Consider the following 23798-nt stretch of genomic DNA (forward strand, 5'->3'; position numbering starts at 1 on the left):
GCAACTTTTGGCCATTTTGAAGCGAAATTGTTCCTTTGGGGGGGTATTGCAATTTTTTTTCCATTTTGAGGCGAAATTGTTCCTTTGGGGGGTATTGCAATTTTTTGCCATTTTGAGGCGAAATTGTTCCTTTGGGGGGTATTGCAACTTTTGGCCATTTTGAAGCGAAATTGTTTCTTTGGGGGGGTTTTGCAATTTTTTGCCATTTTGAGGCGAAATTGTTCCTTAGGGGGGGTATTGCAACTTTTATCCATTTTGAAGCGAAATTGTTCCTTTGGGGGGGTATTGCAAGTTTTTGCCATTTTGAGGCGAAATTGTTCCTTAGGGGGGTATTGCAACTTTTGGCCATTTTGAAGCGAAATTGTTCCTTTGGGGGGGTATTGCAATTTTTTTTCCATTTTGAGGCGAAATTGTTCCTTTGGGGGGGTATTGCAACTTTTGGCCATTTTGAAGCGAAATTGTACCTTTGGGGGGTATTGCAACTTTTCCGCATTTTGAAGCGAAATTGTTCCTTTGGGGGGGTATTGCAATTTTTTGCCATTTTGAGGCGAAATTGTTCCTTTGGGGGGTATTGCAACTTTTGGCCATTTTGAGGCGAAATTGTTCCTTTGGGGGGGTATTGCAACTTTTGGCCATTTTGAAGCGAAATTGTTCCTTTGGGGGGGTATTGCAACTTTTCGGCATTTTGAAGCGAAATTGTTCCTTTGGGGGGGTATTGCAATTTTTTGCCATTTTGAGGCGAAATTGTTCCTTTGGGGGGGTATTGCAACTTTTGGCCATTTTGAAGCGAAATTGTTCCTTTGGGGGGGTATTGCAACTTTTCGGCATTTTGAGGCGAAATTGTTTCTTTGGGGGGGTATTGCAATTTTTTGCCATTTTGAGGCGAAATTGTTCCTTTGGGGGGGTATTGCAACTTTTGGCCATTTTGAAGCGAAATTGTTCCTTTGGGGGGGTATTGCAATTTTTTTTCCATTTTGAGGCGAAACTGTTCCTTTGGGGGGTTATTGCAACTTTTGGCCATTTTGAAGCGAAATTGTACCTTTGGGGGGGTATTGCAACTTTTCGGCATTTTGAAGCGAAATTGTTCCTTTGGGGGGGTATTGCAATTTTTTGCCATTTTGAGGCGAAATTGTTCCTTTGGGGGGGTATTGCAACTTTTTTAGCCATTTAGAAGTGAAATTGTTCCTTTGGGGGGGTATTGCAACTTTTCGGCATTTTGAGGCGAAATAGTTCCTTTGGGGGGGTATTGCAATTTTTTGCCATTTTGAGGCGAAATTGTTCCTTTGGGGGGGTATTGCAACTTTTGGCCATTTTGAAGCGAAATTGTTTCTTTGGGGGGGTTTTGCAATTTTTTGCCATTTTGAGGCGAAATTGTTCCTTAGGGGGGTATTGCAACTTTTGGCCATTTTGAAGCGAAATTGTTCCTTTGGGGGGGTATTGCAATTTTTTTTCCATTTTGAGGCGAAATTGTTCCTTTGGGGGGTATTGCAATTTTTTGCCATTTTGAGGCGAAATTGTTCCTTTGGGGGGTATTGCAACTTTTGGCCATTTTGAAGCGAAATTGTTTCTTTGGGGGGGTTTTGCAATTTTTTGCCATTTTGAGGCGAAATTGTTCCTTAGGGGGGGTATTGCAACTTTTATCCATTTTGAAGCGAAATTGTTCCTTTGGGGGGGTATTGCAACTTTTGGCCATTTTGAAGCGAAATTGTACCTTTGGGGGGTATTGCAACTTTTCCGCATTTTGAAGCGAAATTGTTCCTTTGGGGGGGTATTGCAATTTTTTGCCATTTTGAGGCGAAATTGTTCCTTTGGGGGGTATTGCAACTTTTGGCCATTTTGAGGCGAAATTGTTCCTTTGGGGGGGTATTGCAACTTTTGGCCATTTTGAAGCGAAATTGTACCTTTGGGGGGTATTGCAACTTTTCGGCATTTTGAAGCGAAATTGTTCCTTTGGGGGGGTATTGCAATTTTTTGCCATTTTGAGGCGAAATTGTTCCTTTGGGGGGTATTGCAACTTTTGGCCATTTTGAAGCGAAATTGTTCCTTTGGGGGGGTATTGCAACTTTTCGGCATTTTGAGGCGAAATTGTTTCTTTGGGGGGGTATTGCAATTTTTTGCCATTTTGAGGCGAAATTGTTCCTTTGGAGAGGTATTGCAACTTTTGGCCATTTTGAAGCGAAATTGTTCCTTTGGGGGGGTATTGCAATTTTTTTTCCATTTTGAGGCGAAATTGTTCCTTTGGGGGGGTATTGCAACTTTTGGCCATTTTGAAGCGAAATTGTACCTTTGGGGGGGTATTGCAACTTTTCGGCATTTTGAAGCGAAATTGTTCATTTGGGGGGGTATTGCAATTTTTTGCCATTTTGAGGCGAAATTGTTCCTTTGGGGGGGTATTGCAACTTTTTTTGCCATTTTGAAGTGAAATTGTTCCTTTGGGGGGGTATTGCAACTTTTCGGCATTTTGAGGCGAAATTGTTCCTTTGGGGGGGTATTGCAATTTTTTGCCATTTTGAGGCGAAATTGTTCCTTTCGGGGGGTATTGCAACTTTTGGCCATTTTGAAGCGAAATTGTTCCTTTGGTAGGGGGTATTGCAATTTTCTTTCCATTTTGAGGCGAAATTGTTCCTTTGGGGGAGTATTGCAACTTTTGGCCATTTTGAAGCGAAATTGTACCTTTGGGGGGGTATTGCAACTTTTCGGCATTTTGAAGCGAAATTGTTCCTTTGGGGGGGTATTGCAACTTTTCGGTATTTTGAAGCGAAATTGTTCCTTTGGGGGGGTATTGCAATTTTTTTTTTTTTTGAGATGAAATTGTTCCTTTGGGGGGTATTGCAACTTTTGGCCATTTTGAAGCGAAATTGTTCCTTTGGGGGGGTATTGCAACTTTTCGGCATTTTGAGGCGAAATTGTTCCTTTGGGGGAGTATTGCAATTTTTTGCCATTTTGAGGCGAAATTGTTCCTTAGGGGGGTATTGCAACTTTTGGCCATTTTGAAGCGAAATTGTTCCTTTGGGGGGGTATTGCAATTTTTTTTCCATTTTGAGGCGAAATTGTTCCTTTGGGGGGGTATTGCAACTTTTGGCCATTTTGAAGCGAAACTGTACCTTTGGGGGGTATTGCAACTTTTCCGCATTTTGAAGCGAAATTGTTCCTTTGGGGGGGTATTGCAATTTTTTGCCATTTTGAGGCGAAATTGTTCCTTTGGGGGGTATTGCAACTTTTGGCCATTTTGAAGCGAAATTGTTCCTTTGGGGGGTATTGCAACTTTTCGGCATTTTGAGGCGAAATTGTTCCTTTGGGGGGGTATTGCAATTTTTTTTCCATTTTGAGGCGAAATTGTTCCTTTGGGGGGGTATTGCAACTTTTGGCCATTTTGAAGCGAAATTGTTCCTTTGGGGGGCTATTGCAATTTTTTGCCATTTTGAGGCGAAATTGTTCCTTTTGGGGGGGTATTGCAACTTTTCGGCATTTTGAGGCGAAATTGTTCCTTTGTGGGGGTATTGCAATTTTTTGCCATTTTGAAGCAAAATTGTTCCTTTGGGGGGGTAGTGCAATTTTTTTTCCATTTTGAGGCGAAATTGTTCCTTTGGGGGGGTATTGCAACTTTTGGCCATTTTGAAGCGAAATTGTACCTTTGGGGGGGTATTGCAACTTTTGGCCATTTTGAAGCGAAATTGTTCCTTTGGGGGGGTATTGCAATTTTTTTTTCCATTTTGAGGCGAAATTGTTCCTTTGGGGGGTATTGCAACTTTTGGCCATTTTGAAGCGAAATTGTTCCTTTGGGGGGCTATTGCAATTTTTTGCCATTTTGAGGCGAAATTGTTCCTTTTGGAGGGGTATTGCAACTTTTCGGCATTTTGAGGCGAAATTGTTCCTTTGTGGGGGTATTGCAATTTTTTGCCATTTTGAGGCGAAATTGTTCCTTTGGGGGGGTATTGCAATTTTTTTTCCATTTTGAGGCGAAATTGTTCCTTTGGGGGGATATTGCAACTTTTATCCATTTTGAAGCGAAATTGTACCTTTGGGGGGTATTGCAACTTTTCGGCATTTTGAAGCGAAATTGTTCCTTTGGGGGGGTATTGCAACTTTTCGGCATTTTGAGGCGAAATTGTTCCTTTGGGGGAGTATTGCAACTTTTGGCCATTTTGAAGCGAAATTGTACCTTTGGGGGGGTATTGCATCTTTTCGGCATTTTGAAGCGAAATTGTTCCTTTGGGGGGGTATTGCAATTTTTTGCCATTTTGAGGCGAAATTGTTCCTTTCGGGGGGTATTGCAACTTTTCGGCATTTTGAGGCGAAATTGTTCCTTTGGGGGGGTATTGCAACTTTTCGGTATTTTGAAGCGAAATTGTTCCTTTGGGGGGTATTGCAATTTTTTTTTATTTTGAGATGAAATTGTTCCTTTGGGGGTTATTGCAACTTTTGGCCATTTTGAAGCGAAATTGTTCCTTTGGGGGGGTATTGCAACTTTTCGGCATTTTGAGGCGAAATTGTTCCTTTGGGGGGGTATTGCAATTTTTTGCCATTTTGAGGTGAAATTGTTCCTTTGGGGGGGTATTGCAACTTTTAGCCATTTTGAAGCGAAATTGTTTCTTTGGGGGGGTTTTGCAATTTTTTGCCATTTTGAGGCGAAATTGTTCCTTAGGGGGGTATTGCAACTTTTGGCCATTTTGAAGCGAAATTGTTCCTTTGGGGGGGTATTGCAATTTTTTTTCCATTTTGAGGCGAAATTGTTCCTTTGGGGGGGTATTGCAACTTTTGGCCATTTTGAAGCGAAATTGTACCTTTGGGGGGTATTGCAACTTTTCCGCATTTTGAAGCGAAATTGTTCCTTTGGGGTGTATTGCAATTTTTTGCCATTTTGAGGCGAAATTGTTCCTTTGGGGGGTATTGCAACTTTTGGCCATTTTGAAGCGAAATTGTTCCTTTGGGGGGTATTGCAACTTTTCGGCATTTTGAGGCGAAATTGTTCCTTTGGGGGGGTATTGCAATTTTTTGCCATTTTGAGGCGAAATTGTTCCTTTCGGGGGGTATTGCAACTTTTGGCAATTTTGAAGCAAAATTGTTCCTTTGAGGGGGTAGTGCAATTTTTTTTCCATTTTGAGGCGAATTTGTTCCTTTGGGGGGGTATTGCAACTTTTGGCCATTTTGAAGCGAAATTGTACCTTTGGGGGGGTATTGCAACTTTTGGCCATTTTGAAGCGAAATTGTTCCTTTGGGGGGGGTATTGCAATTTTTTTTCCATTTTGAGGCGAAATTGTTACTTTGGGGGGGTATTGCAACTTTTGGCCATTTTGAAGCGAAATATTTTCTTTGGGGGGCTCTTGCAATTTTTTGCCATTTTGAGGCGAAATTGTTCCTTTGGGGGGGTATTGCAACTTTTGGCCATTTTGAAGCGAAATTGTTCCTTTGGGGGGGTATTGCAATTTTTTTTCCATTTTGAGGCGAAATTGTTCCTTTGGGGGGGTTTTGCAACTTTTGGCCATTTTGAAGCGAAATTGTTCCTTTGGGGGGCTATTGCAATTTTTTGCCATTTTGAGGCGAAATTGTTCCTTTTGGGGGGGTATTGCAACTTTTCGGCATTTTGAGGCAAAATTGTTCCTTTGCGGGGGTATTGCAATTTTTTGCCATTTTGAGGCGAAATTGTTCCTTTGGGGGGGTATTGCAATTTTTTTTTCATTTTGAGGGGAAATTGTTCCTTTGGGGGGATATTGCAACTTTTGGCCATTTTGAAGCGAAATTGTACCTTTGGGGGGTATTGCAACTTTTCGGCATTTTGAAGCGAAATTGTTCCTTTGGGGGGGTATTGCAATTTTTTGCCATTTTGAGGCGAAATTGTTCCTTTGGGGGGGTATTGCAACTTTTGGCCATTTTGAAGCGAAATTGTTCCTTTGGGGGGGTATTGCAACTTTTCGGCATTTTGAGGCGAAATTGTTCCTTTGGGGGGGTATTGCAATTTTTTGCCATTTTGAGGCGAAATTGTTCCTTTGGGGGGTATTGCAACTTTTCCGCATTTTGAAGCGAAATTGTTCCTTTGGGGGGGTATTGCAATTTTTTGCCATTTTGAGGCGAAATTGTTCCTTTGGGGGGTATTGCAACTTTTGGCCATTTTGAAGCAAAATTGTTCCTTTGGAGGGGTAGTGCAATTTTTTTTCCATTTTGAGGCGAAATTGTTCCTTTGGGGGGGTATTGCAACTTTTGGCCATTTTGAAGCGAAATTGTACCTTTGGGGGGGTATTGCAACTTTTGGCCATTTTGAAGCGAAATTGTTCCTTTGGGGGGTATTGCAATTTTTTTTCCATTTTGAGGCGAAATTGTTACTTTGGGGGGGTATTGCAACTTTTGGCCATTTTGAAGCGAAATTGTTCCTTTGGGGGGCTATTGCAATTTTTTGCCATTTTGAGGCGAAATTGTTCCTTTGGGGGGGTATTGCAACTTTTGGCCATTTTGAAGCGAAATTGTACCTTTGGGGGGGTATTGCAACTTTTGGCCATTTTGAAGCGAAATTGTTCCTTTGGGGGGGTATTGCAATTTTTTTTCCATTTTGAGGCGAAATTGTTCCTTTGGGGGGGTATTGCAACTTTTGGCCATTTTGAAGCGAAATTGTTCCTTTGGGGGGCTATTGCAATTTTTTGCCATTTTGAGGCGAAATTGTTCCTTTTGGAGGGGTATTGCAACTTTTCGGCATTTTGAGGCGAAATTGTTCCTTTGTGGGGGTATTGCAATTTTTTGCCATTTTGAGGCGAAATTGTTCCTTTGGGGGGGTATTGCAATTTTTTTTCCATTTTGAGGCGAAATTGTTCCTTTGGGGGGATATTGCAACTTTTATCCATTTTGAAGCGAAATTGTACCTTTGGGGGGTATTGCAACTTTTCGGCATTTTGAAGCGAAATTGTTCCTTTAGGGGGGTATTGCAACTTTTCGGCATTTTGAGGCGAAATTGTTCCTTTGGGGGGTATTGCAACTTTTCGGCATTTTGAGGCGAAATTGTTCCTTTGGGGGAGTATTGCAACTTTTGGCCATTTTGAAGCGAAATTGTACCTTTGGGGGGGTATTGCAACTTTTCGGCATTTTGAAGCGAAATTGTTCCTTTGGGGGGGTATTGCAATTTTTTGCCATTTTGAGGCGAAATTGTTCCTTTCGGGGGGTATTGCAACTTTTCGGCATTTTGAGGCGAAATTGTTCCTTTGGGGGGGTATTGCAACTTTTCGGTATTTTGAAGCGAAATTGTTCCTTTGGGGGGTATTGCAATTTTTTTTTATTTTGAGATGAAATTGTTCCTTTGGGGGGTATTGCAACTTTTGGCCATTTTGAAGCGAAATTGTTCCTTTGGGGGGGTATTGCAACTTTTCGGCATTTTGAGGCGAAATTGTTCCTTTGGGGGGGGTATTGCAATTTTTTGCCATTTTGAGGTGAAATTGTTCCTTTGGGGGGTATTGCAACTTTTGGCCATTTTGAAGGGAAATTGTTCCTTTGGGGGGGTATTGCAATTTTTTGCCATTTTGAGGTGAAATTGTTCCTTTGGGGGGTACTGCAACTTTTGGCCATTTTGAAGCGAAATTGTTTCTTTGGGGGGGTTTTGCAATTTTTTGCCATTTTGAGGCGAAATTGTTCCTTAGGGGGGTATTGCAACTTTTGGCCATTTTGAAGCGAAATTGTTCCTTTGGGGGGGTATTGCAATTTTTTTTCCATTTTGAGGCGAAATTGTTCCTTTGGGGGGGTATTGCAACTTTTGGCCATTTTGAAGCGAAATTGTACCTTTGGGGGGTATTGCAACTTTTCCGCATTTTGAAGCGAAATTGTTCCTTTGGGGGGGTATTGCAATTTTTTGCCATTTTGAGGCGAAATTGTTCCTTTGGGGGGTATTGCAACTTTTGGCCATTTTGAAGCGAAATTGTTCCTTTGGGGGGTATTGCAACTTTTCGGCATTTTGAGGCGAAATTGTTCCTTTGGGGGGGTATTGCAATTTTTTGCCATTTTGAGGCGAAATTGTTCCTTTGGGGGGGTATTGCAACTTTTGGCCATTTTGAAGCAAAATTGTTCCTTTGGGGGGTAGTGCAATTTTTTTTCCATTTTGAGGCGAAATTGTTCCTTTGGGGGGGTATTGCAACTTTTGGCCATTTTGAAGCGAAATTGTACCTTTGGGGGGGTATTGCAACTTTTGGCCATTTTGAAGCGAAATTGTTCCTTTGGGGGGGTATTGCAATTTTTTTTCCATTTTGAGGCGAAATTGTTACTTTGGGGGGGTATTGCAACTTTTGGCCATTTTGAAGCGAAATTGTTCCTTTGGGGGGCTATTGCAATTTTTTGCCATTTTGAGGCGAATTTGTTCCTTTGGGGGGGTATTGCAACTTTTGGCCATTTTGAAGCGAAATTGTTCCTTTGGGGGGGTATTGCAATTTTTTTTCCATTTTGAGGCGAAATTGTTCCTTTGGGGGGGTTTTGCAACTTTTGGCCATTTTGAAGCGAAATTGTTCCTTTGGGGGGCTATTGCAATTTTTTGCCATTTTGAGGCGAAATTGTTCCTTTTGGGGGGGTATTGCAACTTTTCGGCATTTTGAGGCAAAATTGTTCCTTTGTTGGGGTATTGCAATTTTTTGCCATTTTGAGGCGAAATTGTTCCTTTGGGGGGGTATTGCAATTTTTTTTTCATTTTGAGGGGAAATTGTTCCTTTGGGGGGATATTGCAACTTTTGGCCATTTTGAAGCGAAATTGTACCTTTGGGGGGTATTGCAACTTTTCGGCATTTTGAAGCGAAATTGTTCCTTTGGGGGGTATTGCAATTTTTTGCCATTTTGAGGCGAAATTGTTCCTTTGGGGGGGTATTGCAACTTTTGGCCATTTTGAAGCGAAATTGTTCCTTTGGGGGGGAATTGCAACTTTTCGGCATTTTGAGGCGAAATTGTTCCTTTGGGGGGGTATTGCAATTTTTTGCCATTTTGAGGCGAAATTGTTCCTTTGGGGGGGTATTGCAACTTTTGGCCATTTTGAAGCGAAATTGTTTCTTTGGGGGGGTTTTGCAATTTTTTGCCATTTTGAGGCGAAATTGTTCCTTAGGGGGGTATTGCAACTTTTGGCCATTTTGAAGCGAAATTGTTCCTTTGGGGGGGTATTGCAATTTTTTTTCCATTTTGAGGCGAAATTGTTCCTTTGGGGGGGTATTGCAACTTTTGGCCATTTTGAAGCGAAATTGTACCTTTGGGGGGTATTGCAACTTTTCCGCATTTTGAAGCGAAATTGTTCCTTTGGGGGGGTATTGCAATTTTTTGCCATTTTGAGGCGAAATTGTTCCTTTGGAAGGTATTGCAACTTTTGGCCATTTTGAGGCGAAATTGTTCCTTTGGGGGGGTATTGCAACTTTTGGCCATTTTGAAGCGAAATTGTTCCTTTGGGGGGGTATTGCAACTTTTCGGCATTTTGAAGCGAAATTGTTCCTTTGGGGGGGTATTGCAATTTTTTGCCATTTTGAGGCGAAATTGTACCTTTGGGGGGGTATTGCAACTTTTGGCCATTTTGAAGCGAAATTGTTCCTTTGGGGGGGTATTGCAACTTTTCGGCATTTTGAGGCGAAATTGTTCCTTTGGGGGGGTATTGCAATTTTTTGCCATTTTGAGGCGAAATTGTTCCTTTGGGGGGGTTTTGCAATTTTTTGCCATTTTGAGGCGAAATTGTTCCTTAGGGGGGGTATTGCAACTTTTATCCATTTTGAAGCGAAATTGTTCCTTTGGGGGGGTATTGCAATTTTTTTTCCATTTTGAGGCGAAATTGTTCCTTTGGGGGGGTATTGCAACTTTTGGCCATTTTGAAGCGAAATTGTACCTTTGGGGGGTATTGCAACTTTTCGGCATTTTGAAGCGAAATTCTTCCTTTGGGGGGTATTGCAATTTTTTGCCATTTTGAGGCGAAATTGTTCCTTTGGGGGGTATTGCAACTTTTGGCCATTTTGAAGCGAAATTGTTCCTTTGGGGGGGTATTGCAACTTTTCGGCATTTTGAGGTGAAATTGTTTCTTTGGGGGGGTATTGCAATTTTTTGCCATTTTGAGGCGAAATTGTTCCTTTGGGGGGGTATTGCAACTTTTGGCCATTTTGAAGCGAAATTGTTCCTTTGGGGGGGTATTGCAATTTTTTTTCCATTTTGAGGCGAAATTGTTCCTTTGGGGGGGTATTGCAACTTTTGGCCATTTTGAAGCGAAATTGTACCTTTGGGGGGGTATTGCAACTTTTCGGCATTTTGAAGCGAAATTGTTCCTTTGGGGGGGTATTGCAACTTTTTTTGCCATTTTGAAGTGAAATTGTTACTTTGGGGGGGTATTGCAACTTTTCGGCATTTTGTGGCGAAATTGTTCCTTTGGGGGGGTATTGCAATTTTTTGCCATTTTGAGGCGAAATTGTTCCTTTCGGGGGGTTTTGCAACTTTTGGCCATTTTGAAGCGAAATTGTTCCTTTGGGGGGGTATTGCAATTTTCTTTCCATTTTGAGGCGAAATTGTTCCTTTGGGGGCGTATTGCAACTTTTGGCCATTTTGAAGCGAAATTGTACCTTTGGGGGGGTATTGCAACTTTTCGGCATTTTGAAGCGAAATTGTTCCTTTGGGGGGGTATTTCAATTTTTTGCCATTTTGAGGCGAAATTGTTCCTTTCGGGGGGTATTGCAACTTTTCGGTATTTTGAAGCGAAATTGTTCCTTTGGGGGGGTATTGCAATTTTTTTTTATTTTGAGATGAAATTGTTCCTTTGGGGGGTATTGCAACTTTTGGCCATTTTGAAGCGAAATTGTTCCTTTGGGGGGGTATTGCAACTTTTCGGCATTTTGAGGCGAAATTGTTCCTTTGGGGGGGTATTGCAATTTTTTGCCATTTTGAGGCGAAATTGTTCCTTTGGGGGGGTATTGCAACTTTTGGCCATTTTGAAGCGAAATTGTTTCTTTGGGGGGGTTTTGCAATTTTTTGCCATTTTGAGGCGAAATTGTTCCTTAGGGGGGTATTGCAACTTTTGGCCATTTTGAAGCGAAATTGTTCCTTTGGGGGGGTATTGCAATTTTTTTTCCATTTTGAGGCGAAATTGTTCCTTTGGGGGGGTATTGCAATTTTTTGCCATTTTGAGGCGAAATTGTTCCTTTGGGGGGTATTGCAACTTTTGGCCATTTTGAAGCGAAATTGTTTCTTTGGGGGGGTTTTGCAATTTTTTGCCATTTTGAGGCGAAATTGTTCCTTAGGGGGGGTATTGCAACTTTTATCCATTGTGAAGCGAAATTGTTCCTTTGGGGGGGTATTGCAAGTTTTTGCCATTTTGAGGCGAAATTGTTCCTTTGGGGGGTATTGCAACTTTTGGCCATTTTGAAGCGAAATTGTTCCTTTGGGGGGGTATTGCAATTTTTTTTTCCATTTTGAGGCGAAATTGTTCCTTTGGGGGGGTATTGCAACTTTTGGCCATTTTGAAGCGAAATTGTACCTTTGGGGGGTATTGCAACTTTTCGGCATTTTGAAGCGAAATTGTTCCTTTGGGGGGGTATTGCAATTTTTTGCCATTTTGAGGCGAAATTGTTACTTTGGGGGGTATTGCAACTTTTGGCCATTTTGAAGCGAAATTGTTCCTTTGGGGGGGTATTGCAACTTTTCGGCATTTTGAGGCGAAATTGTTTCTTTGGGGGGGTATTGCAATTTTTTGCCATTTTGAGGCGAAATTGTTCCTTTGGGGGGGTATTGCAACTTTTGGCCATTTTGAAGCGAAATTGTTCCTTTGGGGGGGTATTGCAATTTTTTTTCCATTTTGAGGCGAAATTGTTCCTTTGGGGGGGTATTGCAACTTTTGGCCATTTTGAAGCGAAATTGTACCTTTGGGGGGTATTGCAACTTTTCGGCATTTTGAAGCGAAATTGTTCCTTTGGGGGGGTATTGCAATTTTTTGCCATTTTGAGGCGAAATTGTTCCTTTGGGGGGGTATTGCAACTTTTTTTGCCATTTTGAAGTGAAATTGTTCCTTTGGGGGGGTATTGCAACTTTTCGGCATTTTGAGGCGAAATAGTTCCTTTGGGGGGTATTGCAATTTTTTGCCATTTTGAGGCGAAATTGTTCCTTTCGGGGGGTATTGCAACTTTTGGCCATTTTGAAGCGAAATTGTTCCTTTGGGGGGGTATTGCAATTTTCTTTCCATTTTGAGGCGAAATTGTTCCTTTGGGGGGGTATTGCAACTTTTCGGCATTTTGAAGCGAAATTGTTCCTTTGGGGGGGTATTGCAATTTTTTGCCATTTTGAGGCGAAATTGTTCCTTTTGGGGGGTATTGCAACTTTTCGGCATTTTGAGGCGAAATTGTTCCTTTGGGGGGGTATTGCAACTTTTCGGTATTTTGAAGCGAAATTGTTCCTTTGGGGGGGTATTGCAATTTTTTTTTATTTTGAGATGAAATTGTTCCTTTGGGGGGTATTGCAACTTTTGGCCATTTTGAAGCAAAATTGTTCCTTTGGGGGGGTATTGCAACTTTTCGGCATTTTGAGGCGAAATTGTTCCTTTGGGGGGGTATTGCAATTTTTTGCCATTTTGAGGCGAAATTGTTCCTTTGGGGGGGTATTGCAACTTTTGGCCATTTTGAAGCGAAATTGTTTCTTTGGGGGGGTTTTGCAATTTTTTGCCATTTTGAGGCGAAATTGTTCCTTAGGGGGGTATTGCAACTTTTGGCCATTTTGAAGCGAAATTGTTCCTTTGGGGGGGTATTGCAATTTTTTTTCCATTTTGAGGAAAAATTGTTCCTTTGGGGGGGTATTGCAACTTTTGGCCATTTTGAAGCAAAATTGTTCCTCTGGGGGGTAGTGCAATTTTTTTTTCCATTTTGAGGCGAAATTGTTCCTTTGGGGGGGTATTGCAACTTTTGGCCATTTTGAAGCGAAATTGTACCTTTGGGGGGGTATTGCCACTTTTGGCCATTTTGAAGCGAAATTGTTCCTTTGGGGGGCTATTGCAATTTTTTGCCATTTTGAGGCGAAATTGTTCCTTTTGGGGGGTATTGCAACTTTTCGGCATTTTGAGGCGAAATTGTTCCTTTGTGGGGGTATTGCAATTTTTTGCCATTTTGAGGCGAAATTGTTCCTTTGGGGGGTATTGCAATTTTTTTTCCATTTTGAGGCGAAATTGTTCCTTTGGGGGGATATTGCAACTTTTGGCCATTTTGAAGCGAAATTGTACCTTTGGGGGGTATTGCAACTTTTCGGCATTTTGAAGCGAAATTGTTCCTTTGGGGGGGTATTGCAACTTTTCGGCATTTTGAGGCGAAATTGTTCCTTTGGGGGGGTATTGCAAATTTTTTTCCATTTTGAGGCGAAATTGTTCCTTTGGGGGAGTATTGCAACTTTTGGCCATTTTGAAGCGAAATTGTACCTTTGGGGGGGTATTGCAACTTTTCGGCATTTTGAAGCGAAATTGTTCCTTTGGGGGGGTATTGCAATTTTTTGCCATTTTGAGGCGAAATTGTTCCTTTCGGGGGGTATTGCAACTTTTCGGCATTTTGAGGCGAAATTGTTCCTTTGGGGGGGTATTGCAACTGTTCGGTATTTTGAAGCGAAATTGTTCCTTTGGGGGGTATTGCAATTTTTTTTTATTTTGAGATGAAATTGTTCCTTTGGGGGGTATTGCAACTTTTGGCCATTTTGAAGCGAAATTGTTCCTTTGGGGGGGTATTGCAACTTTTGGCCATTTTGAGGCGAAATTGTTCCTTTGGGGGGGTATTGCAATTTTTTGCCATTTTGAGGCGAAATTGTTCCTTTGGGGGGGTATTGCAACTTTTGGCCATTTTGAAGCAAAATTGTTCCTTTGGGGGGGTAGTGCAATTTTTTTCCATTTTGAGGCGAAATTGTTCCTTTGGGGGGGTATTGCAACTTTTGGCCATTTTGAAGCGAAATTGTACCTTTGGGGGGGTATTGCAACTTTTGGCCATTTTGAAGCGAAATTGTTCCTTTGGGGGGGTATTGCAATTTTATTTCCATTTTGAGGCGAAATTGTTCCTTTGGGGGGGTATTGCAACTTTTGGCCATTTTGAATCGAAATTGTTCCTTTGGGGGGCTATTGCAATTTTTTGCCATTTTGAGGCGAAATTGTTCCTTTGGGGGTATTGCAACTTTTGGCCATTTTGAAGCGAAATTGTACCTTTGGGGGGTATTGCAACTTTTGGCCATTTTGAAGCGAAATTGTTCCTTTGGGGGGGTATTGCAATTTTTTTTCCATTTTGAGGCGAAATTGTTCCTTTGGGGGGGTATTGCAACTTTTGGCCATTTTGAAGCGAAATTGTTCCTTTGGGGGGCTATTGCAATTTTTTGCCATTTTGAGGCGAAATTGTTCCTTTTGGGGGGGTATTGCAACTTTTCGGCATTTTGAGGCGAAATTGTTCCTTTGTGGGGGTATTGCAATTTTTTGCCATTTTGAGGCGAAATTGTTCCTTTGCGGGGGTATTGCAATTTTTTTTCCATTTTGAGGCGAAATTGTTCCTTTGGGGGGATATTGCAACTTTTGGCCATTTTGAAGCGAAATTGTACCTTTGGGGGGTATTGCAACTTTTCGGCATTTTGAATCGAAATTGTTCCTTTGGGGGGGTATTGCAACTTTTTGGCATTTTGAGGCGAAATTGTTCCTTTGGGGGGGTATTGCAAATTTTTTTCCATTTTGAGGCGAAATTGTTCCTTTGGGGGGGTATTGCAACTTTTGGCCATTTTGAAGTGAAATTGTTCCTTTGGGGGGGTATTGCAACTTTTCGGCATTTTGAGGCGAAATTGTTCCTTTGGGGGGGTATTGCAATTTTTTGCCATTTTGAGGCAAAATTGTTCCTTTGGGGGGGTATTGCAACTTTTGGCCATTTTGAAGCGAAATTGTTGCTTTGGGGGGGTATTGCAATTTTTTGTCATTTTGAGGCGAAATTGCTCCTTTGGGGGGGTATTGCAACTTTTAGCTATTTTGAAGCGAAATTGTGCCTTTGGGGGGTATTGCAATTTTTTGCCATTTTGAGGCGAAATTGTTCCTTTGGGGGGGTATTGCAACTTTTGGCCATTTTGAAGCGAAATTGTACCTTTGGGGGGGTATTGCAACTTTTCGGCATTTTAAAGCGAAATTGTTCCTTTGGGGGGTATTGCAATTTTTTGCCATTTTGAGGCGAAATTGTTCCTTTGGGGGGTATTGCAATTTTTTGCCATTTTGAGGCGAAATTGTTCCTTTGGGGGGGTATTGCAACTTTTGGCCATTTTGAAGCGAAATTGTTTCTTTGGGAGGGTATTGCAATTTTTTGCCATTTTGAGGCGAAATTGTTCCTTAGGGGGGTATTGCAACTTTTGGCCATTTTGAAGCGAAATTGTTCCTTTGGGGGTATTGCAATTTTTTGCCATTTTGAGGCGAAATTGTTCCTTTGGGGGGGTATTGCAACTTTTGGCCATTTTGAAGCGAAATTGTTCCTTTGGGGGGGTATTGCAACTTTTCGGCATTTTGAAGCGAAATTGTTCCTTTGGGGGGGTATTGCAATTTTTTGCTATTTTGAGGCGAAATTGTTCCTTTGGGGGGTATTGCAATTTTTTTTCCATTTTGAGGCGAAATTGTTCCTTTCGGGGGGTATTGCAACTTTTCGGAATTTTGAGGCGAAATTCTTCCTTTGGGGGGGTATTGCAACTTTTGGCCATTTTGATGCGAAATAGTTCCTTTGGGGGGGTATTGCAACTTTTCGGCATTTTGAGGCGAAATTGTTCCTTTCGGGGGGTATTGCAACTTTTCGGCATTTTGAGGCGAAATTGATCCTTTGGGGGGTATTGCAATTTATTTTTCTTTTGAGGCGAAATTGTTCCTTTGGGGGGTATTGCAACCTTTGGCTATTTTGAAGCGAAATTGTTCCTTTGGGGGGGTATTGCAACTTTTCGGCATTTTGAGGCGAAATTGTTCCTTTGGGGGGGTATTGCAATTTTCTTTCCATTTTGAGGCGAAATTGTTCCTTTGGGGGAGTATTGCAACTTTTGGCCATTTTGAAGCGAAATTGTACCTTTGGGGGGGTATTGCAACTTTTCGGTATTTTGAAGCGAAATTGTTCCTTTGGGGGGGTATTGCAACTTTTCGGCATTTTGAGGCGAAATTGTTCCTTTGGGGGGGTATTGCAATTTTTTGCCATTTTGAGGCGAAATTGTTCCTTTGAGGGGGTATTGCAACTTTTGGCCATTTTGAAGCGAAATTGTTTCTTTGGGGGGGTTTTGCAATTTTTTGCCATTTTGAGGCGAAATTGTTCCTTAGGGGGGTATTGCAACTTTTGGCCATTTTGAAGCGAAATTGTTCCTTTGGGGGGGTATTGCAATTTTTTTTCCATTTTGAGGCGAAATTGTTCCTTTGGGGGGGTATTGCAACTTTTGGCCATTTTGAAGCGAAATTGTACCTTTGGGGGGTATTGCAACTTTTCCGCATTTTGAAGCGAAATTGTTCCTTTGGGGGGGTATTGCAATTTTTTGCCATTTTGAGGCGAAATTGTTCCTTTGGGGGGTATTGCAACTTTTGGCCATTTTGAAGCGAAATTGTTCCTTTGGGGGGTATTGCAACTTTTCGGCATTTTGAGGCGAAATTGTTCCTTTGGGGGGGTATTGCAATTTTTTTTCCATTTTGAGGCGAAATTGTTCCTTTGGGGGGGTATTGCAACTTTTGGCCATTTTGAAGCGAAATTGTTCCTTTGGGGGGCTATTGCAATTTTTTGCCATTTTGAGGCGAAATTGTTCCTTTTGGGGGGGTATTGCAACTTTTCGGCATTTTGAGGCGAAATTGTTCCTATGTGGGGGTATTGCAATTTTTTGCTATTTTGAAGCAAAATTGTTCCTTTGGGGGGGTAGTGCAATTTTTTTTCCATTTTGAGGCGAAATTGTTCCTTTGGGGGGGTATTGCAACTTTTGGCCATTTTGAAGCGAAATTGTACCTTTGGGGGGGTATTGCAACTTTTGGCCATTTTGAAGCGAAATTGTTCCTTTAGGGGGGTATTGCAATTTTTTTTTCCATTTTGAGGCGAAATTGTTCCTTTGGGGGGTATTGCAACTTTTGGCCATTTTGAAGCGAAATTGTTCCTTTGGGGGGCTATTGCAATTTTCTGCCATTTTGAGGCGAAATTGTTCCTTTTGGAGGGGTATTGCAACTTTTCAGCATTTTGAGGTGAAATTGTTCCTTTGTGGGGGTATTGCAATTTTTTGCCATTTTGAGGCGAAATTGTTCCTTTGGGGGGGTATTGCAATTTTTTTTCCATTTTGAGGCGAAATTGTTCCTTTGGGGGGATATTGCAACTTTTATCCATTTTGAAGCGAAATTGTACCTTTGGGGGGTATTGCAACTTTTCGGCATTTTGAAGCGAAATTGTTCCTTTGGGGGGGTATTGCAACTTTTCGGCATTTTGAGGCGAAATTGTTCCTTTGGGGGGGTATTGCAACTTTTCGGCATTTTGAGGCGAAATTGTTCCTTTGGGGGAGTATTGCAACTTTTGGCCATTTTGAAGCGAAATTGTACCTTTGGGGGGGTATTGCATCTTTTCGGCATTTTGAAGCGAAATTGTTCCTTTGGGGGGGTATTGCAATTTTTTGCCATTTTGAGGCGAAATTGTTCCTTTCGGGGGGTATTGCAACTTTTCGGCATTTTGAGGCGAAATTGTTCCTTTGGGGGGGTATTGCAACTTTTCGGTATTTTGAAGCGAAATTGTTCCTTTGGGGGGTATTGCAATTTTTTTTATTTTGAGATGAAATTGTTCCTTTGGGGGGTATTGCAACTTTTGGCCATTTTGAAGCGAAATTGTTCCTTTGGGGGGGTATTGCAACTTTTCGGCATTTTGAGGCGAAATTGTTCCTTTGGGGGGGTATTGCAATTTTTTGCCATTTTGAGGTGAAATTGTTCCTTTGGGGGGGTATTGCAACTTTTAGCCATTTTGAAGCGAAATTGTTTCTTTGGGGGGGTTTTGCAATTTTTTGCCATTTTGAGGCGAAATTGTTCCTTAGGGGGGTATTGCAACTTTTGGCCATTTTGAAGCGAAATTGTTCCTTTGGGGGGGTATTGCAATTTTTTTTCCATTTTGAGGCGAAATTGTTCCTTTGGGGGGGTATTGCAACTTTTGGCCATTTTGAAGCGAAATTGTACCTTTGGGGGGTATTGCAACTTTTCCGCATTTTGAAGCGAAATTGTTCCTTTGGGGGGTATTGCAATTTTTTGCCATTTTGAGGCGAAATTGTTCCTTTGGGGGGTATTGCAACTTTTGGCCATTTTGAAGCGAAATTGTTCCTTTGGGGGGTATTGCAACTTTTCGGCATTTTGAGGCGAAATTGTTCCTTTGGGGGGGTATTGCAATTTTTTGCCATTTTGAGGCGAAATTGTTCCTTTGGGGGGGTATTGCAACTTTTGGCCATTTTGAAGCAAAATTGTTCCTTTGAGGGGGTAGTGCAATTTTTTTTCCATTTTGAGGCGAAATTGTTCCTTTGGGGGGGTATTGCAACTTTTGGCCATTTTGAAGCGAAATTGTACCTTTGGGGGGGTATTGCAACTTTTGGCCATTTTGAAGCGAAATTGTTCCTTTGGGGGGGTATTGCAATTTTTTTCCATTTTGAGGCGAAATTGTTACTTTGGGGGGGTATTGCAACTTTTGGCCATTTTGAAGCGAAATATTTCCTTTGGGGGGCTATTGCAATTTTTTGCCATTTTGAGGCGAAATTGTTCCTTTGGGGGGTATTGCAACTTTTGGCCATTTTGAAGCGAAATTGTTCCTTTGGGGGGGTATTGCAATTTTTTTTCCATTTTGAGGCGAAATTGTTCCTTTGGGGGGTTTTGCAACTTTTGGCCATTTTGAAGCGAAATTGTTCCTTTGGGGGGCTATTGCAATTTTTTGCCATTTTGAGGCGAAATTGTTCCTTTTGGGGGGGTATTGCAACTTTTCGGCATTTTGAGGCAAAATTGTTCCTTTGCGGGGGTATTGCAATTTTTTGCCATTTTGAGGCGAAATTGTTCCTTTGGGGGGGTATTGCAATTTTTTTTTCATTTTGAGGGGAAATTGTTCCTTTGGGGGGATATTGCAACTTTTGGCCATTTTGAAGCGAAATTGTACCTTTGGGGGGTATTGCAACTTTTCGGCATTTTGAAGCGAAATTGTTCCTTTGGGGGGGTATTGCAATTTTTTGCCATTTTGAGGCGAAATTGTTCCTTTGGGGGGGTATTGCAACTTTTGGCCATTTTGAGGCGAAATTGTTCCTTTGGGGGGTATTGCAACTTTTGGCCATTTTGAAGCAAAATTGTTCCTTTGGGGGGGTAGTGCAATTTTTTTTCCATTTTGAGGCGAAATTGTTCCTTTGGGGGGGTATTGCAACTTTTGGCCATTTTGAAGCGAAATTGTACCTTTGGGGGGGTATTGCAACTTTTGGCCATTTTGAAGCGAAATTGTTCCTTTGGGGGGTATTGCAATTTTTTTTCCATTTTGAGGCGAAATTGTTACTTTGGGGGGGTATTGCAACTTTTGGCCATTTTGAAGCGAAATTGTTCCTTTGGGGGGCTATTGCAATTTTTTGCCATTTTGAGGCGAAATTGTTCCTTTGGGGGGGTATTGCAACTTTTGGCCATTTTGAAGCGAAATTGTACCTTTGGGGGGGTATTGCAACTTTTGGCCATTTTGAAGCGAAATTGTTCCTTTGGGGGGGTATTGCAATTTTTTTTCCATTTTGAGGCGAAATTGTTACTTTGGGGGGGTATTGCAACGTTTGGCCATTTTGAAGCGAAATTGTTCCTTTGGGGGGCTATTGCAATTTTTTGCCATTTTGAGGCGAAATTGTTCCTTTGGGGGGGTATTGCAACTTTTGGCCATTTTGAAGCGAAATTGTACCTTTGGGGGGGTATTGCAACTTTTGGCCATTTTGAAGCGAAATTGTTCCTTTGGGGGGGTATTGCAATTTTTTTTCCATTTTAAGCGAAATTGTTCCTTTGGGGGGGTATTGCAACTTTTGGCCATTTTGAAGCGAAATTGTTCCTTTGGGGGGCTATTGCAATTTTTTGCCATTTTGAGGCGAAATTGTTCCTTTTGGAGGGGTATTGCAACTTTTCGGCATTTTGAGGCGAAATTGTTCCTTTGTGGGGGTATTGCAATTTTTTGCCATTTTGAGGCGAAATTGTTCCTTTGGGGGGGTATTGCAATTTTTTTTCCATTTTGAGGCGAAATTGTTCCTTTGGGGGGATATTGCAACTTTTATCCATTTTGAAGCGAAATTGTACCTTTGGGGGGTATTGCAACTTTTCGGCATTTTGAAGCGAAATTGTTCCTTTAGGGGGGTATTGCAACTTTTCGGCATTTTGAGGCGAAATTGTTCCTTTGGGGGGTATTGCAACTTTTCGGCATTTTGAGGCGAAATTGTTCCTTTGGGGGAGTATTGCAACTTTTGGCCATTTTGAAGCGAAATTGTACCTTTGGGGGGGTATTGCAACTTTTCGGCATTTTGAAGCGAAATTGTTCCTTTGGGGGGGTATTGCAATTTTTTGCCATTTTGAGGCGAAATTGTTCCTTTCGGGGGGTATTGCAACTTTTCGGCATTTTGAGGCGAAATTGTTCCTTTGGGGGGGTATTGCAACTTTTCGGTATTTTGAAGCGAAATTGTTCCTTTGGGGGGTATTGCAATTTTTTTTTATTTTGAGATGAAATTTTTCCTTTGGGGGGTATTGCAACTTTTGGCCATTTTGAAGCGAAATTGTTCCTTTGGGGGGGTATTGCAACTTTTCGGCATTTTGAGGCGAAATTGTTCCTTTGGGGGGTATTGCAATTTTTTGCCATTTTGAGGTGAAATTGTTCCTTTGGGGGGTATTGCAACTTTTGGCCATTTTGAAGCGAAATTGTTCCTTTGGGGGGGTATTGCAATTTTTTGCCATTTTGAGGTGAAATTGTTCCTTTGGGGGGTATTGCAACTTTTCGCCATTTTGAAGCGAAATTGTTTCTTTGGGGGGGTTTTGCAATTTTTTGCCATTTTGAGGCGAAATTGTTCCTTAGGGGGGTATTGCAACTTTTGGCCATTTTGAAGCGAAATTGTTCCTTTGGGGGGGTATTGCAATTTTTTTTCCATTTTGAGGCGAAATTGTTCCTTTGGGGGGGTATTGCAACTTTTGGCCATTTTGAAGCGAAATTGTACCTTTGGGGGGTATTGCAACTTTTCCGCATTTTGAAGCGAAATTGTTCCTTTGGGGGGTATTGCAATTTTTTGCCATTTTGAGGCGAAATTGTTCCTTTGGGGGGTATTGCAACTTTTGGCCATTTTGAAGCGAAATTGTTCCTTTGGGGGGTATTGCAACTTTTCGGCATTTTGAGGCGAAATTGTTCCTTTGGGGGGGTATTGCAATTTTTTGCCATTTTGAGGCGAAATTGTTCCTTTGGGGGGGTATTGCAACTTTTGGCCATTTTGAAGCAAAATTGTTCCTTTGGGGGGTAGTGCAATTTTTTTTCCATTTTGAGGCGAAATTGTTCCTTTGGGGGGGTATTGCAACTTTTGGCCATTTTGAAGCGAAATTGTACCTTTGGGGGGGTATTGCAACTTTTGGCCATTTTGAAGCGAAATTGTTCCTTTGGGGGGGTATTGCAATTTTTTTTCCATTTTGAGGCGAAATTGTTACTTTGGGGGGGTATTGCAACTTTTGGCCATTTTGAAGCGAAATTGTTCCTTTGGGGGCTATTGCAATTTTTTGCCATTTTGAGGCGAATTTGTTCCTTTGGGGGGGTATTGCAACTTTTGGCCATTTTGAAGCGAAATTGTTCCTTTGGGGGGGTATTGCAATTTTTTTTCCATTTTGAGGCGAAATTGTTCCTTTGGGGGGGTTTTGCAACTTTTGGCCATTTTGAAGCGAAATTGTTCCTTTGGGGGGCTATTGCAATTTTTTGCCATTTTGAGGCGAAATTGTTCCTTTTGGGGGGGTATTGCAACTTTTCGGCATTTTGAGGCAAAATTGTTCCTTTGTGGGGGTATTGCAATTTTTTGCCATTTTGAGGCGAAATTGTTCCTTTGGGGGGGTATTGCAATTTTTTTTCATTTTGAGGGGAAATTGTTCCTTTGGGGGGATATTGCAACTTTTGGCCATTTTGAAGCGAAATTGTACCTTTGGGGGGTATTGCAACTTTTCGGCATTTTGAAGCGAAATTGTTCCTTTGGGGGGGTATTGCAATTTTTTGCCATTTTGAGGCGAAATTGTTCCTTTGGGGGGGTATTGCAATTTTTTGCCATTTTGAGGCGAAATTGTTCCTTTGGGGGGGTATTGCAACTTTTGGCCATTTTGAAGCGAAATTGTTTCTTTGGGGGGGTTTTGCATTTTTTTGCCATTTTGAGGCGAAATTGTTCCTTAGGGGGGTATTGCAACATTTGGCCATTTTGAAGCGAAATTGTTCCTTTGGGGGGGTATTGCAATTTTTTTTCCATTTTGAGGCGAAATTGTTCCTTTGGGGGGGTATTGCAACTTTTGGCCATTTTGAAGCGAAATTGTACCTTTGGGGGGTATTGCAACTTTTCCGCATTTTGAAGCGAAATTGTTCCTTTGGGGGGGTATTGCAATTTTTTGCAATTTTGAGGCGAAATTGTTCCTTTGGGGGGTATTGCAACTTTTGGCCATTTTGAAGCAAAATTGTTCCTTTGGGGGGGTAGTGCAATTTTTTTTCCATTTTGAGGCGAAATTGTTCCTTTGGGAAGGTATTGCAACTTTTGGCCATTTTGAAGCGAAATTGTACCTTTGGGGGGGTATTGCAACTTTTGGCCATTTTGAAGCGAAATTGTTCCTTTGGGGGGGTATTGCAATTTTTTTTCCATTTTGAGGCGAAATTGTTACTTTGGGGGGGTATTGCAACTTTTGGCCATTTTGAAGCGAAATTGTTCCTTTGGGGGGCTATTGCAATTTTTTGCCATTTTGAGGCGAAATTGTTCCTTTGGGGGGGTATTGCAACTTTTGGCCATTTTGAAGCGAAATTGTACCTTTGGGGGGGTATTGCAACTTTTGGCCATTTTGAAGCGAAATTGTTCCTTTGGGGGGGTATTGCAATTTTTTTTCCATTTTGAGGCGAAATTGTTCCTTTGGGGGGGTTTTGCAACTTTTGGCCATTTTGAAGCGAAATTGTTCCTTTCGGGGGCTATTGCAATTTTTTGCCATTTTGAGGCGAAATTGTTCCTTTTGGGGGGTATTGCAACTTTTCGGCATTTTGAGGCAAAATTGTTCCTTTGTGGGGGTATTGCAATTTTTTGCCATTTTGAGGCGAAATTGTTCCTTTGGGGGGGTATTGCAATTTTTTTTTCATTTTGAGGGGAAATTGTTCCTTTGGGGGGATATTGCAACTTTTGGCCATTTTGAAGCGAAATTGTACCTTTGGGGGGTATTGCCACTTTTCGGCATTTTGAAGCGAAATTGTTCCTTTGTGGGGCTATTGCAACTTTTCGGCATTTTGAGGCGAAATTGTTCCTTTGGGGGGGTATTGCAATTTTTTGCCATTTTGAGGCGAAATTGTTCCTTTGGGGGGGTATTGCAACTTTTGGCCATTTTGAAGCGAAATTGTTCCTTTGGGGGGGTATTGCAACTTTTCGGAATTTTGAAGCGAAATTGTTCCTTTGGGGGGGTATTGCAATTTTTTGCCATTTTGAGGCGAAATTGTTCCTTTGGGGGGGTATTGCAACTTTTGGCCATTTTGAAGCGAAATTGTTCCTTTGGGGGGGTTTTGCAATTTTTTGCCATTTTGAGGCGAAATTGTTCCTTAGGGGGGGTATTGCAACTTTTATCCATTTTGAAGCGAAATTGTTCCTTTGGGGGGGTATTGCAATTTTTTTTC

Source organism: Anomaloglossus baeobatrachus, chromosome 4 (genome assembly GCF_048569485.1).
Source record: "Anomaloglossus baeobatrachus isolate aAnoBae1 chromosome 4, aAnoBae1.hap1, whole genome shotgun sequence".
NCBI classification, from domain to species: Eukaryota; Metazoa; Chordata; class Amphibia; order Anura; family Aromobatidae; genus Anomaloglossus; species Anomaloglossus baeobatrachus.